We start from the raw sequence: 16,642 nt of genomic DNA on the forward strand, positions 1-16,642 counted from the left end.
CTTCAATTTATCTGAAACACAAAAACCAAAAAAATTACACAGGTCAACAACGTAGAATCCGAATCCGGGATTTAAATTGCTCTATCACGTCAGGATTTTGAGATATCCTATCCTAAATATCGAAAAATTCACAAACATGGAAACTTCAAAATGCGATATCTCAGTGAAAAATTAAGATATTTGAGCAAACTCAACGGCATTTAAAAGAGGAAGACTTATAATTTAAAATACCACGTCTACTTTTTTATGAAGAGCAAAATCTTTATAGCTACATAACCTCAAAAATGGGCAAAAACAGCGTTATTTGCACTTTTAGGTTAGGATATCTCAAAGTCCTGAACAATTTAAACCCCAGATTCGGATTCTACGCAAAAAATTACTTCGGAAATGACACTACACTTTTATAGAACACTCCAAACCCATTTTTTTGCAGACCTGTGTTATTAATCAGTATGACAGAATAGAGAAAAGAGAATACAAAAAAAAAGATAATTGACAACATGGCGCGGTTTTGAATTTGACACTCTAAAAATCTGTAGAAGCTATAATATTGGGAATTTTCGGATGAAAATTTCACAGTATATTCTTAGGATATTATACTTTCGAAATATCAAAACAACAAACAATTTTTTCTATCTATCTATCCTATCTAATTTTTAGACCACCGGGTCCCCTTAAGTAACTAACTGTATATAGCAAAGAAGTGCTTGTTTTTATTACGAAGGGACAATGAAATTTTTTTACAATTTTTTTCTCTCCCCAAAGTAAACAAATATGTGAAATTAGATAATAATAGGTGATTGCCGCATCATTTTGGCTGTGAGGCGCTGAAGTTGATGCAAGCGACGATGCTTTGCAGTATTGCATCCTTACGAATCCTTAATCCTTTTCTGACATTTAAATATTTTCTGAAAATGTTTTAACATATTTTGAATTGAACAGTGTTTAAAATAATAGGTCTGTTTATAAAAAAATATTTTATTTTTTTTTTTATTTTTTTTTTTTTTTTGTTTTTTATTTTTTTACTATGAATTCATTAAAAAATGGCTCCAAATGCATAATAAGCCTTTTTGGGCGTGATTAGAATAAATATGTATATATTTTTTTTACTTCTCGGTTATCAATTTGAATGCCTTGTTTAAGAAATTAAAATTGAATTTTTCTAGCTTTTCCAAGTTTTCTAAACAAATAGCCGCATTCCAAAAAGGAAAAAAACCAAAAAAGTTTCATCGCAAAACATTTCAATTTATTTAATTAATTTTTCGCTATTGACTTATTTAATTCACGCTAATGACCTGCGCCAGAATACCGTTGATCATTTGCCATACAAAATATGCGGAATAATTACCCAATACAATACAAACAATAGCACGGCAATAGCTTCTGCTGCTTCCTCATAGCATTCGTAGTGTTCAATGTTTTCTAAGCATTTCTTTGATGTTGAGTACCGTTTGCCAGCGTCTTTTGTCCGCTGTTGATATGTCAGTAAACAATCACTAATATTAATAGCCGAATTTGAACACACACACACACATACATGCATATGCACGTAAAAGTATGAAATACATTTTTTAATATTTTGTTGTTGTTGTATTTACATATATGCTCACTTGTAAATGTATTTGTTGTACTATTTTTATTAATGTCTTCTGTCGACTTTCCAAAGTTTCTCTCGCAATCGAGGCTTGGGGCAACAACCGAGGCATCTTAATCAGTGGCACTACGGCAACAGCAACAACAAAAACAATAGGAGCAGCAGCACCAGGTGTCCATGTCATTATGCATAGTTCGAGATAAATTGATGTCCACAAATGTGCATGCATATGCGTGTGTGTATGTATGTGTGTAGGTATGCATATATTTTGGTGTAGAGTGTAAATCAGTCAACAACAGTTAACAACAAAGTGTTGCCATAAATATTATCATCACATTTGTTCATATCGCAGGTATTTCGTTACCAACTTAATTGGTCATATATCTTAGGCAAAACTGTTGGATGTCCAATGATGATGCGCGTGTTTTTTCCCGAATTTTTGTGCTTCGCCATTCGCCATTAGCCCTTTGCATATTTCATATCCGCATATACAGTTGTGCTTAGAAAAGTAGCAGCATGATTTGGGTATCAGTAGCTTAGGGAGGAACACCACTGTGAATGCGTGAAAATTAAGAGATTTTCATAATTTTTTTTTTTTATAAGCAGGGATGATTATTTGAGGATCGGACTAATTATTACTTATTTAACATATATTCAACTATACTGACACAAATTTTTATTAAAAAATATTAAAAATTACAATTGTTATTAATAATAATGTAATGAAGTCATAAAAAACTGATGCACCACGGTGGCCACGATACAGCGGTGAAAAATCATCTGAAAGCAAAAAACCAAAAAAAAAACTTAATCTGTCAATGGCTATCGTCGTAGGTGGCGGTTTTTTTAAATTTTTTTTTTTTTTTGTTTAGAAAATGGTGCAGGTTTGTGGTTTTCGAAAGGCTTGAAAAAATATTAATTTTTGGAATTTTTAAAAACGGCTATGTACGACTGTAGCCAATACATGTACAAAAATTAAAAAAAAAAATTAAAATCGGTTCATAAGTCTTCAAGCAATCGAAGCCACCGGTTCAGAAAAGTCGTTTTAAGAAAACGCGTTTAAGGGAGGGGTCTAGGGTTTGACTTTCAAAAAATCGATTTTTTGGAAATAGCTTTTTCTTATAGTAAATCATCTCAAAAATATTGTCCCAAAATTTCAGTTCAATCGGAGCAAAACTTTTGGAGTTATAGACGTTTTTGTCCCCACTCCTCTGCGCAACTGCGAGCGTTTGGAGCGGAGCGTTACGTTTTTCTCGAAACCACTTTTTCAAAGTCCGTGACTATTAGAACTTCAACAATATTTAACCGATCCTTTTCAAATTTGGTATACAACTTCTATATATAAAATACCTCCCTCCCACTGAGAGATTTTTCACTGTTTTGTTTTACATTAAGGGCGGTTTCCACTTATACAGCGAAAAAATCAGTGAAAATCGCACTTTTTGCTTCAAAAACGCGCTGGCAACGTAAAAATGAAAAAAAAAAAATCGGAGCCAGTGGGGGGGAGGTTTTGGTGGTAATTTAACCAAATAATTTTTTTTTTTTTATTTCAGGTGATTCTACAACTAGATACGATAGTCACCGCAAATCACCTTTTGGAAAAGGCGTTTTCGGAAAAGTTGCCTCACCGGCTTATTTCCCGATATTTTCTTACAAAAATTTAGTACAATCTTGTTGAAATGATGCTTTATAATGTACAAAAAGTTTAAATACATTTTCACTATTCATATCTCTAAACAAAGTCTCAAAAATTCATTAAAAAAAATGCTCAAACCCTAGACCCCTCCCTTAAAGTTTTCATTGGCCGTTGTAACTCACTACCTATACTTATTGTATTGGGTACAACTTAGTCAATTTTCAAGATTTTTTTTTTTTTTACATATTTTTCTTAATTGGCGCGATAACCGCTTACGCGATTTTGGCCGAGTTTAACAAAGCGCGCCAGTCGTTTCTTTCTCGTGTTAACCGGTGCCAGTTGGAGACACCAAGTGCAGGCAAGTCCATTTGTATCCATTCGGACGACACAACCCAGCCAACGTAGCCGCTGGATCTTTATTCGCTGTACTATGTCTGTGTCGTCGTAAAGCTCATACAGCTCATCGTTCCGTCGCCTGCGATATACGCCGTTGCCAACGTGCAAAGGTCCAAAAATCTTACGCAGAATCCTTCTCTCAAACACTCCAAGCGTCGCTTCATCGGATGTTGTCATCGCCCAGCTTCTGCGCCAGACGTTACGACGGGCATGATGAGAGCCTTGAAGAGTGTTAGTTTTGTTCGTCGAGAGAGGACTTTACTGCTTAGTTGTCTACTTAGTCCAAAGTAGCACTTGTTGGCAAGAGAGATTATGCGTTGGATTTCAAGGCTGACATTGTTATCGGTGTTAATGCTGGTTCCTAAATAAACAAAGTCCTTTACAACCTCGAAATTATAACTGTCAACAGTGACGTGGGTGTCGATATGCGAGTGCGCCGACTGTTTGTTTGAAGACAGGAGGTACTTCGTTTTGTCCTCGTTGACCACCAGACCCATTCGCTTTGCCTCTTTATCCAGTTTGGAGAAGGCAGAACCAACAGCGTGGTTGTTAAGGCCGATGATGTCAATATCATCGGCATACGCCAGCAATTGTACGCTCTTATAAAATATTGTGCCTGAGCGATTAAGTTCTGCGGCTCGTACGATGCTCTCCAACATCAGGTTATAGAAGTCACACGACAGCGAGTCACCCTGTCTGAAACCTCATTTGGTATCAAACGGCTCGACGGCGCTGCTGGTGTTGAGCAACGTCATCTTGCAAAGCCGTATTAGTTTTGTGGGGATACCCAATTCAGACATCGCGGCATACAGATAACTCCTTTTCGTACTGTCGAATGCAGCTTTGAAATCGACGAAAAGGTGGTGTGTGTCGATTCTCCTTTCGTGGGTCTTTTCCAAGATTTGGCGTATGGCGATTTTGATACATATACTTTAAGAAAATGCAAAAAAAACCGATTTTTTTGAAAAATCACGGTGGTGTCCCCCCTTAAAAAAAAATGTTTCTTTTGTTCATACTTTTTCAAACGGCTAAATTAATGATAAAAGATAAAAAAATAAGAAAAAATTTAAAAATAAAATAAAAAAAGTAATTTTTTTCATTTTCCCAAATTTTATAAGTGAAAACGTAAATTCCGGATTACTCAAAGAAATTAAAGCTTAACAAAAAGAGATTACAACCTATCGAACTTTAAAGAAACTAACTAAACTAATAATTGTGAACTTCAGTATTTCTCTCTTTTATGGCGCTATCAGCCCTTTTTTATGACCATCAGCAGTGAAATTAAGACTAACAAAGAGAAGAGTTGTTTGTTTTATCAAATAAGTGGACAGATTGGGAGGTCTTCCAACAAGGCTTGACACCTTTATAGCCTTAATAAATTAACTAAGTTGCTCAAAGACAAATTACAAGTATAAAAAGGCAAAGTGCTCAACAAAAATTTACAACGCCTTCAGCTAGTAAGAACTACGATTATTTTCTTTGGAAAGCCACAGCGAACGTAAAGAAACCAATCATCCACAATATTCGAATTAAATCAAAACCAAAAAGCAAATAACTCTCATGTGTGGGCTAAAAGCGATATTGAGAAAGCTGAAGTTTTTGCGCAACAGCTTGAAATAATTGACAGCTTTACCACACCTTCTCTTGACCAAAAATCCTGCGAAAATGAACTCAACTCTCTAAGCTGAAAACGAAGAAAATCGCCGGTTTTGAGCTGACAACAGCTGAAGTTCTAAAAAACCGAATACCTATCGTTGGGTAAACTAACAATGGTCATGAATGCATGCATTCATACAAAAATAAAATATATTTTGCCAGGAAATAAATTCCAGCGATACAGCCTCTTATCGTCCAATCTCGTTACTTCCATTGTTGGGAAGCTATTTGTCAAAAATCGAAAAATTATTGCGCTCAAAGAAGCCATACCTACTCACCAATTTGAGCTTAGAGAAAATCATACTACAATATGCCAAGTGCATAGACCAGTCCATATAATAGAAGAAGATCTGGAGAAAAAATTATTTCCACTAATAGAAAATAGTAATTTAGTAACCAGCATTAACACCAGGTACAACTTTTTGGGGGTCCACTATGTCGTTCATCTTCAGCGTTTCAACTTTCAAACCCATGAATGCCCAATGGGAAATTATTATTTTTAGGTATCGCGCCGATTAGAGGCGCATTGTGCCGAAACAAAAGATTGCCAACATTTTCGATTATTCACCTTTGCCTTGTCTTGGGACCCCGTTAGGTTTTCGTCGACTCCCAAAAACTCATCAAAAAGGCTACATCGCCATGATCCTTTAGGACGCCCTCTACGGCGATGTCTTTGAGGCTTTCAATACAAAACCCGTTCTGCTAATTTCGTTAGCTGGTTTGCGGGCTGTGTGCCCAATCGGTATGTCAATAGTAATGAGTTTTTGTCCGCTCCAACGAGAAGTTGTTCGTTCGAAATCCAGTTGTCAGGTCACCACATGCGCAGATTTATTCTGAGACAACTGTTACCAAATTATTGCCAGCTTTGTGTACTAGATGCTGATACAAGCCATGTTCCATCACCAAAAAGAAGAACTGATTTTATATTCGAATTAAAAATCCTTACTTTTGTGCGTTTTGTCAGTTGCCTCGAGTACCACATCTTTTTTAGGCTGGCGAATGTTGCTTTGGCTTTTTTAATTCTTGCACTTATATCAGTCATCGTTCCGCCCTCTGGTGCAATGTGGCTTTCTATTTATTGTAAAATCGTTTGTCTGCGAGGTGTTGATTTGCATGGATTTGAGATCAGGAAATGAAGTAGTAGACTCCTTTCACATTTTCGCCGTTTTTATATAAATTTCTAATACTAATAAATCTTAAAAAAAATAGAACTTTATTACTGCATGATATTCGATTCCTTCCATTTTTTTGTTTTCTTATTTTACAAGCGCGACAGTGCCTGCTCCTAACTAATTCCGCAAAAGATAGATAGTTTTGATTTGAGGTTTGCTCTTCGACCTCATGGTCTTTTGTCCCCTCTATTCATCACAGCACCTCATTCAAACCCAGTGCCCATATCAAACTTAAGATAGAGCTGGGTTGGGCTGAGCGTATAAGCCTTTCTTCTGGCTGCTCAGAAGATGTCTCAACTTTCTCTGCGCTATAGCAATGCATTTATGGAGAGGAGTATTGGGGTATTCGAGGATTGGTCGCAGAAACGGCAAGAGTCAGTGGACCGGAAATCAGGGTGAGCCGCCGCTTAAATGACAATTACTCCCGGTGCCTGGATCCAGTTTGAGATTCAATTAAGCCACTGTACCGCGGCACCTCTGCATGCCGTAGCATTCCGTGATTCCCGATTTTCGTAATTGTCACGATTAATTCCATGATTTGCAAACTTATAATTCGCAAAAAGTAAAAGTAATGTGAAAATATAAGACAAGGTACTGCCATTTTTCCATACACTACTGTATATATGTACTGGAATGACTGGCATGTTTGGAAAATTGATGTCTTAGCACCGCTACCATCACCTCAGTAACAAATGGCTACCTAAAAATAAATTTCAAGTTGTGAACACACACATACTTATACATAACTGCACATGTAAAAAAAACTTTGATAAAAATCGCCTAATGAAGCGTGTTTTAATATATGATATTTAGCTAATTTAACGACATCATTCACAATATGCGACTTTTAATAAATTCACTAACATTTCATTCTGATAGGCGCATACCTCTGGCATTTGCATATCCACACACGTAGTTACGCAAGCATTAACAAGCGAGCGAACGAAATATGAAAATAAAATTTCTCAGGCATACCGTTGGTTAATCTAGTTTTCGGCCTTTTCTCAATACTATAATTTAACGGTTGTGCTCGTTCCGCAACTTACCATCAATTGGCTCCGATTAGCATTTCTTTCTAAACAGCCATAAAATACATAATTATGATATCCACTAACTGTAGTCGATCACTTCCATCTATTTTTCGATTGTCATTTATGTTGTTTTCATTTGCATTTGCCTATGAATGTAAGTAACGGATGATTTTTGTGGTCAATATAAGTAGAACTTGCGATAGGGATGTCTGTCGAGCTACATAGCTATTGAACTAAATACATACATAAATGGATCTGGCATTACTGCTTAGCATAATTTGACAAATTATAATGCAAATACTTATAAACTCACATTTGGAGTCAGCAAAAAATGGTGCACAAAGTTCTTTGCCCGTCAAATTGAGTCCATGGAGTGTGGAGCTCACTAGGCGTGCAGGCACATGACTTCTGTAGAAGCTCTCTTAACCAAGACGAGGAAAGGACCATCTCGCACCTTGTGTGCTGTTCTACCCAAACGAAAATTTACCACTCAGGCAGGCAGTTGCTTAATGAGGACTATGGAGATCAGAAATTTTCTAAGTGTGTCTTATAGTGAGCAGCTGCTGCCGCCTAACGTAACCTAACTTCTTCTACAGTTTTGTTTGACATAAATTATAACGACTTGCCTGCTTGGCAATAGCGGGTGCCATGAACAACTATCCCTCTGTTCCTATAGGAGCGATTAAAAAATTTGCAGACAATACTGCATTAAAAATGCAAATCTAACTTGGGAAATACCTTTCTGGCCTTGGTCATACAAGGATCAGAATATAATCTGTTCATTAATTGACTAAATGATTCCAAAAGAGACGAACAAGTTTGATTTCGCTCTCACCGAAGCCATGTGGACCAAGCCAACACTCTTCGCATCATCAATCAGATGAGTGGCGCTTCCCATTTTAAATGATGTTCGTTGACTTTAAGAGGGCATTCGACACAATCAAATGAGACTCAATATAGCTGGCGCTGAATAAAAAGAGACTTCACATCAGAGACCTCTACGACAACTCCGAACTGGTAGTGCTACAAAACGGCAACGTCACCGAACTTTTGACCACCAACGCAGGCGTAAAGCTAGGTTGTCCGCTGTGGCTCCATCTCTTCGCTCCTTCTCTTAGACGACGTTATAAACTAATTGACTCTGCACAAAAGAAGCATCGTATGGAGCTTCACCAGCATCGCAAACTCACTAACATGCAAGCGAAGGCGGGCAGACCAGTCACGCTGGCACGCGCTGTCGAACTTGAAGCTTACATAGTCACGACGAAGGTTATGAGAGTCAACCACAATAAACAACGACATATAATGGTTAACGGGTGCCCAGTGGAATTGGTCGAAAGCTTCTGCTATCTCGGCTGCACTATCATGACAGACGGCGGAGCAGATCAAGATGTCAACTGCCGGGTAAACAAGGCAAGAATGGCGTTCGGGCGAATGCATACAGTATGGAGGAGTTCGCAAATCTCCAGGCGCACTAAACTGCGAGTATTCAGCTCATGTGTGAAGTGAAGTATTGTTGCACGGAAGTTAAACATGGCTGGTTTCCAACGCCATCACACAGAAGCTACAATCTTGCGTGAACAAATGCCACCGCATCATCTGTAGAATATTTTGGGCGAATACCATCAGCAACGATGCGCTGTGGAGATCAAATCAGTTGCAGAAAGTGGGAATGGATAGGTTACACGCTTGGAAAACTACCAGATAGCATCACAAGAACGGCACTGAACTTGGACCCGCAAGTGAGCAGAGGTTGCGATCGGCCAACGATCACAGTTGGAGAAGATCGATGTTGTAGATCCCGACATCACATAGGACGACGCAAAAACAATAGCCCAGAACCGTGTACGACAGAAGCGTCTTGTCGAGGCCCTATGCTCCCGGGCAGAGTGAACAAGGATAAAAAAGTAAAAAAAAAGATTCCAAAATGTGTATTTAACCGTAGGTTTAAAATCATAATCTCAGACCGCGATGAATGGGAACTGGGAACACCTTGCTCCGGTATCAGAAGTCTCGAGAGGTTCACAAACGGTTCGGAAACAAGTACTGCAGTCGGTGGTGGCATTTTTGTTCCACAAACGAAAATCTCCGAACCTATGGGTAAATGGCCTTGCGCCTTAAAGGCTGAAATTCAAGCAATTTCAATCTGTGCGAGAAATAATCTTGTGGCATCGAAACTAGTGAACCAATGGATTGGCAACCTTAACCAACTTAAGGCAACAAATAAAATTATAATTTGGTAACCCGCCTGGTCGCTCTGGAATAAAAGGTAATGAAATTGCTGATGAACTCACTAAGGCGGGGACGCCACCTAATATTCGAACTAAAAGAAATGTACGAGGATTTTACTGAATCATAATCACTATGATAATCGAAATTTTGCAAGTCGTTTAATAAATTATTTCTTAACAAGGTTGCCTGTCGATTTTGGTTTGATCCGTTGTTGATAGAGTTGACAGTGTAGATACTAAAGAGCGAATAAAGAAAGCACAGACAACATTCAGTAAGCTTAGCTCCATATGGCGCGCTCAACAGATATTTAGAATTACCAAATTACGGATATTTGTGTCTAACGTAAAGTCGGTTCTCCTTAACGCCTGCATGTTCTATAACTCCCTCAGTTTTACTCTGATTTTCTTGAAATTTTGACATGGGCAAGGATGAATGAGGAGGAGATGGAAAAGGCAAGCAAAAAATGGAGTGAATCTAAAATAGTGTGATAGTAGCAGAACCAGTGGAAATAATTTGTTGAGGTTCTATGTTCCAGATAGGAATAAAATGATCAAATATATCGGGTGTATACGGTGTTTAAGGACAAGTATGTCTATATATATGGCTATAATTTCCCGAAACTATTATTTTTCTTTTCCCGATAGAAGGTGGAGGACTACAACTTAACTCAAGAAATAAAGAGATATGCTGTTATCGTCGCTAAATAGGCAAATCACACCGATTTAGAAATCGCAAATTTTCTTAAGTACGCTCGTTCATTCGTTCACAGGGCTCGCCATGAATTGGAAGCATCAGGCGGCGACACAAAAAACACGCGGAATGTTGTGTTCATATATTTAGACATATTGCGTAAATTACCAAAAGCTAAATAAATTTGTTACTGCAACAAATATATGAAAATCTTTAACTAGATCAATTTGTAAAATATACTTATTGGAGCAATGTTCTCAACCACAAATTGCAACTCTCTACTGCAACTGCCTACAAATAGTGGTGGCTAATAACAAACTGAAGAAGGAAGCGTTTAAGCTGAAGGAGGGTAAATAAATAATTATATTTGCGTGTTTTGCGATCTATGCATGAATTTGTTTTACTTTTATAGCTGGCATATGTGAATGTAAGCAAGAACACACACCACACCCTCGCATTTGTAAAAGTTGTAGCTACGTAGTTCTATTATTTGTCAACTTTGATCGTTTGCTACCCAGCAGTTAATTGCAATAGCGCCACTCTTCTTCAATTCGAATTTCAGGCAATTTCACAGAACCCAAAAGCATAGAGATGTGTACAAATAAATGCAAGGAAACTGGGAGTCGTATGAGTTGTAGTCCCACGATGTGAAAAAGCTATTTTGCATTTCAAAAATACTACTCGATATGATAATTCTAAGCGTCGGAAGTCAACTTCTGTATCGAGTAGATCAAATATCATTGGTGTGCAGGTAATATTTCTGTTATCTGGGTTCCAGGACATAGGAACATAGAAGAGAATGAAATTGCTGATAAGCTGGGAATGAAAGGGACGACGGAGCTGGTCTCAGAGGTCTCCCACCCGGTCATCAGCGACCCTCTAACCGCTCCTAAAGGGCAATTGCACAACTTCTTTCTCAGGAAAGCACAAATCAGATGGAGCTACATTTCTTCATGTACTATTCGGAAAATCCGATGGCCTCACGCCATTCAACTTCCAAACTTTTAGCTGTACTTACCGGCCCTTGGACGATCGTCACTCACTATTTAACCCCCATTGCAGAAGTTGTGGGAAACTTTCAGAGAAGGAAACTATTGAGCACTTTCTTTATAAATGTCCGGTTTCGGCAGCCAGACGATTAAGGCCACTGGGTGCTCCTTTCTTCGACTGCCTGGGACAGTGCTCCTGCCTTCTCCATTACATAAACAGCTCTGGTTGCCTCATAATGGTATCAAAACGGCGCTTAAGTGCTACTTGAGGAATGCCAGTCTGATACTTGAACTATTTCACCTACCTACCTAAACGCAGGAAACCATACAAGTTTATGAAGCGCGGCCAACTTGGCATATCGGCTCAGGAGCTGATTATTCATGAAGAATCATACGCATCATATTGACAAGAACTGGCGATTTCTGATTTTCACTTTTTCATTGCAGAATGACCTTTCAACTAATATAAATATATCAAAAAGTGGTTTCATTCCTTGTAAGTGTCTAAAGACGAACTGGTTTCTTTGCGAAGATAATCCATAAATTACCCGGAAGCTGGCAATGAGTTTTAGATTTCGATGAACAATGGTTAGGCTTGGCTAGCCAGGTTGCTAACACTCGGTGGCCCTAAAGCCCATTGTGATACTTGCATTTGATTTTTATCCCCTAACTAAGTTGCTTAAACCACTAAAATCTTTTTAGGAAGGTAACTAATCCCACCAGTGAGAGATTTGGCAAATTTCCCAGGTCTTCAACCATCTTCAATAATCGCCAAGATATTTGGCACGGCTTCTTTGAAGTGAAGGACATTTACAGAGGAGGTGTTGTACTCCTGCAGAAGTCATTGTGAGGTACACCCATTCTACTGGCTAGGGTGCCAATAGCGCAGTGACCCGTTATAACACCTGTGAGGACGCTGGTGGTTGGTCTGTTGAATCCAAGCAGACGTGTTTGTCCTTTTAATATTCAGTTTTGGCCAGAGCGCTTTGGAGACCCTGCAGTTAGTAGTCAGAGACTACCTTTTATTGGTTTCCGCGGTTACGCTCAACTCAATCGCAGTGTTTAGTTCGTTTAGTGTCCTCTACCACTCGCTGAAGGTCAAGCTCAGAGTTTTTTCTTGCAACTCATCCGCTCTTTCATTTCCCTCTACTCCAGAGTGGCCGGGAACCCAACAAAGTGTGGTGTTGTGTTGTTGGATAAGCAAGAGCGACCCTCTGCATTCTTCGATGAACATTACTTTGAATAATGTCCCCATTGATATAAAATTAAGTTTTTCCAAAGAAAACTCATTTTCAAGTCCTAAACTGCCTTTCATAACTCTCCGTTTTCATACCCCCAACCTATCCCCTAGGAACGAATTTAGTATCTAGTCCAAGGGGGTCCTCTCATAGATTATATACCAATCTAACCTAAGTTATATACCAATTCCCCATCAATACAAAACTTGTCATTTGGTATGACTGCTTCAAATTTTACTACTGGGTATGCCCACCTAAGGCTAGCACAGTGGTTGAAGGCGGACGTTGGCGGCTGCATATGATTGACATGTCGTTGACTTGCCGTCAATTAAACAGCAACGTGCATGCGCAGCATCCCGCTGACGAACCAAGCAAACGACCAAATGAGCTCAACTAATCTGAGTTGTCGAAGTTGTCGCGAACGGCCTGGTCTGCCAACGTTGACACATCGCTGAAGTTGAAAGTTACGCCTCGCACAAATTTAATGAACCCAAAGTGGATTTTAATTTTATTTGATTTGATTTGATTGTCCGTTGCGCTTCATTTGCCAGCGAGCACGGCTGCATTAGCTAGTGGTGGTGCGTTCCTGCCATGCTCATGCACGCCGGGTACCCATAAATAAGCGAACGCGTGTGTGTGTGTGCAGAAGGCAGGGTGGCGATGGTGATGGTGGTGAGCGCACGTTACTGATTGGGTTGAATGTTTACAACAATTTGTGGCGCAAACATTGGTACCCATTCCAGTCACTGCGTAATTTGTGACCCTTCCACCTCAGAACAAAACTATTTATTACTCGACGGCAACAACAAATTGCGCAGCATTAATACCAACGCTCACCGCATGACGATCAGCCGACAAGGTGGGCGCTCTAATAAACTCTCAGCTTTTGGCAAATCCTTGCAACAACACCAACAACAACAAAAGAAAAGGTGGAAATAAAATCGCTTGTTGGTGGCAGCTGTGCGAGGTACACTAATGCGCCGCACATTAACGGACAGACGGATTTCCGGTGGTGCGTCGTCGCAGTTGCCGTGCAAAAATCATGTACAGTGAATGAACGCAGTTCCGAAATGTTGCAAGGGAGATTTGCGTGTGCGCACTCAGCCGCACATATACAAAGTAGTGAGCTGCTGCTGCTGCTGTGGTCCGACCGCTGTACAGGCGCTCGCTCCCGCTCACTCAGGCTCGTGTTCCCACGCCTGTCGCTGACGTGCACGTCACACAAGTTACGCCTCAGCAATTACGCTTGGGCCGCAATTAGAGATTGACTGACTGCTACCCCCACCACCATCAGCTTCTACAACAACGGCTAGCAACAACCGAATCATCGCCACACATCGTTTTGCTTTCTCACCTTTCTCTGCTTCCATTTGGCCATTGCGCGCAAACCATTTTTACTTACTCGTAAAACCTCGCAACGACTAAGCGGCTAAGATTCGCACCGCAAATACCACTCGAGGGCAAATCGTTCATTGGGTGCCAAATTTTGCACTTGAACGAAAGTTAAATGATCGTTAAATAGATTCCAGAGGCAAACTAACACGCAATCTGCGATATGAGGAGAGAAGGAAAATAATTGAACGGCGCTTTTGTTGTACGCATTAACGGTAGTTAGTGTGGTTTAAAGAAATCACTATTACTGCTTTTATAATATGTTTTTGTTGTTTGTTTTTTGCAACTCATGCATTTAATAAAGTTCTCCGTCCATCTCATTAAAATTCCAATGTGGGAATATGTCAGTAGGTCTCAGCGCGTGGGAGCGCTATCGGTTGATGGGTTGTAAATGGGTGTCAGGAATGAACAGGAAGCAAAAAATATGAAATTTGAGTAGAAAATTAATACATAGTAGGCTATTGAGATTCGCACATGAATGAAAAAAAGCAAAAGTTACTCGCATTGTGTACAATGTAAGGGATTTGTAGAATAAAATATTTTTACATCTCTTTATTTGCATTAATGAATTTGAAGTGTTAGCTAAAAGGTATTGTAGGATTTTTAATACATAAATGAAAACTTTATTGCTTCTCTTGGAATATATTTATTTCAGGTCTAACTCCGACGAGAAAATGATATCGGAAAAGTAACCTGCTCCAGAACTGATAAACAAAGGAGTCCTATTTATGGCATTTTTCAAAACTCTGTCAGGACCTTCCAACAATATTCTTTGCTATTCTTGACGGATATACTCTTTGAAGTTATCAAGGCTTTGAAGTTATTGAGGCTTTTCGACATAGACTGTTGACTTCGAAAAACTTCATAAAGATAAGTCGGCCAATGCAAATCGCTGAAGCAAGAAACAAAAATAAATAAATAATTGGCGTGTACACTTCTGTTAGGTGTATGACCGAGCTTCTCCTCCTATTTGCGGTGTGCGTATTGATTTTGCTCCACAAATGGACAACTCCAGGTCTTAGTTTTAAGAGGACTCTGAACGGGAAATGGTTTTCCATGGCAGAAATACACTCGGAGGTTTGTCATTGCCTGGCGAGGGGCGACCGCTATTAGGAACAACTTTCTTCTTTTGATGTTCATTCATGGAGACTCGAACCTACCCACTCCCGAATGGGTGTCACACACCAAACCATTCGACTACGGCGGCCAAGAAATTCGGCAACCCGAAAATGCAGCTTTTGGAATTTCGTTTGTGGCTCACGAAGTATACGCAGTTGCTACATCCTCGTGGAGTCACATTTTCTACAGTACCTATTCAACTAATTGAGGGAGCATAAAGTTGTTGAGCTGGTTCCAAACACTCGTCCTTTACAGTAGTTGTTTGGCACGCGGCATTTCCGAAGCAATAAAGTCCTATAGCGCTTTCAGCATAAACAGTACACCATGCCGTAACTTTGGGCAAGTCTAAGGGCTTTTCGTAACTCATACTTGGAATTATGCAGCCTCGGAAGCGATGATTTTGCTTTTCATATATACACAGATATAGAAAATGTCCTCGTCGATCATACTGATTTTCTATGAAAAGTTGTCTTCTTAATGGTCGAGCCACAACATGGCTTGAGCGTTGGTTTCTCGCGTTGACGGTCAACAGCTAACAACTAATACACTGTCTGCATTTTACAAGGCAATGACTTTAAGCTTTTTCCCAAAATTCTATGTAAAAATGTCGACTGATACTCAATTGCGTTGCACGTCGTTTCGCTTATACTCCGGGTCCCTCTGCGACATCTTCAGCCACAGCTGCAGAATAGCTGCTCCAACCCGGCCAGATGTGGTAGCATCTCGTATCATTCCTTACTCATCACTCCTAGTGGCTAAACACTATAGTGTTTGTACAGTTGATGTTGGTCGATCGGAAAATCTGCGCCAAAGTTCCCATTGCGCCAACAGCACCCGCAAATTATTATGCAAAAATATTTAAACAATTGCATTTTCAAGTTCCTTTTAGTATAATCTTTTTGTAACTGTTTACTTCACAAATGCTGATTGGCATTTGGCGTCATTTGCGAAAATTATAGCATACTCCGTTAGGGTGATGACATTTGCGTCAGTTTGTATTATGGAAGGTTTAAAGCATTTTTTACTAATAACCTCATTTAATTTTCGTTTAAGTAAAGCAAAGTTAGTCTAGATTTAGCTCCCGTAAATTAACTTAGCACAACTTTTTTCCCCCAACCTGAACTAAAAGAAACTTAGTAGACGATAGGTAAAAATCCGCCGAACCACAAAATAAATGCCGGGCTATAGAACAACAGCTTCGGTACGTGGGAAGTCAATGAAAGTTGCTTTTTCTTGCATCTATTTTCTATAATTTCCACAAATATCTTTGGCCATGTAAAACATAATATTAAGTAATGAAGGCAGGTAGCCATAAGCTAATGTCGTGGCGATATGTACGAGTTACAGTTTTTCAGTGAAGCTCTCGGCTTCGAAGTCAATAGACGAAAATCAGGATGAAATTATATAGAGACAAATAAGTACTTCTTTCTTGCCTTCTTAACACAGGTTGTGTATTCTCGTTTCTCTATCACCAGCAGCAAGTATCGCAAAGAATGC

The sequence above is a fragment of the Anastrepha obliqua genome, chromosome 5 (assembly GCF_027943255.1).
Source record: "Anastrepha obliqua isolate idAnaObli1 chromosome 5, idAnaObli1_1.0, whole genome shotgun sequence".
NCBI classification, from domain to species: Eukaryota; Metazoa; Arthropoda; class Insecta; order Diptera; family Tephritidae; genus Anastrepha; species Anastrepha obliqua.